The 536-nt window shown below is 66.4% G+C and overlaps 1 non-coding gene across 1 annotated transcript; it reads left to right on the top strand.

Annotated features, from left to right (window-relative positions):
• The first annotated feature begins 372 nt into the window (after nucleotides 1–372).
• On the top strand, nucleotides 373–536 carry LOC123357905. Its single transcript, XR_006575617.1, has one exon. It is a non-coding gene; the product is annotated as a U1 spliceosomal RNA (small nuclear RNA).

Genomic DNA, 536 nt, shown 5'->3' with positions numbered 1-536 from the left:
CACGCCGTCTCTCTGATGGCCTGGCTGCCCGGGACGGGACCCGGCTACCACTACAGGGCAGGCAAGAGCTGAGCACGCAAGAGTGGCGGCCCGGGCGGGCAGGGGGAGGGCCCGAGCGGAGGGGCGGAGCCGCGGGAGCGGGTATGCAGATCTGTGTGCGAGCAGAGCATTGTGGGAGCGGACGCAGGCTGCCAGGCAGGGCCCGACTTTGGCACCGGGAGCTCGGCGTGGAGAAGGGAGAGGCTCCGGGGGACGCGTCGGGGCAGCTGTCGGCAGTGGGGGCCGGTGTGGGCGAGGCCGGCGGTCGGTCCGCCCCGTGTGTTATAAGTGAGGGGCGAGCGAGGGCGGGCTGCGGCCGGGCGGCAAAAATTTATACTTACTTGGCAGGGGAGATGCCATGATCACGAAGGTGGTTTTCCCAGGGTGAGGCTCATCCATTGCACTGCGGGTGTGCTGACCCCTGCGATTTCCCCAAATGCGGGAAACTCAACCACATAATTTGTAGTAGTGGGGGACTGCGTTCACGCTCTTTCCTG

The sequence above is a fragment of the Mauremys mutica genome, unplaced genomic scaffold (assembly GCF_020497125.1).
Source record: "Mauremys mutica isolate MM-2020 ecotype Southern unplaced genomic scaffold, ASM2049712v1 001188F_np12_obj, whole genome shotgun sequence".
NCBI lineage: Eukaryota > Metazoa > Chordata > Testudines > Geoemydidae > Mauremys > Mauremys mutica.
This window is presented reverse-complemented; position numbering and strand designations above follow the sequence as displayed.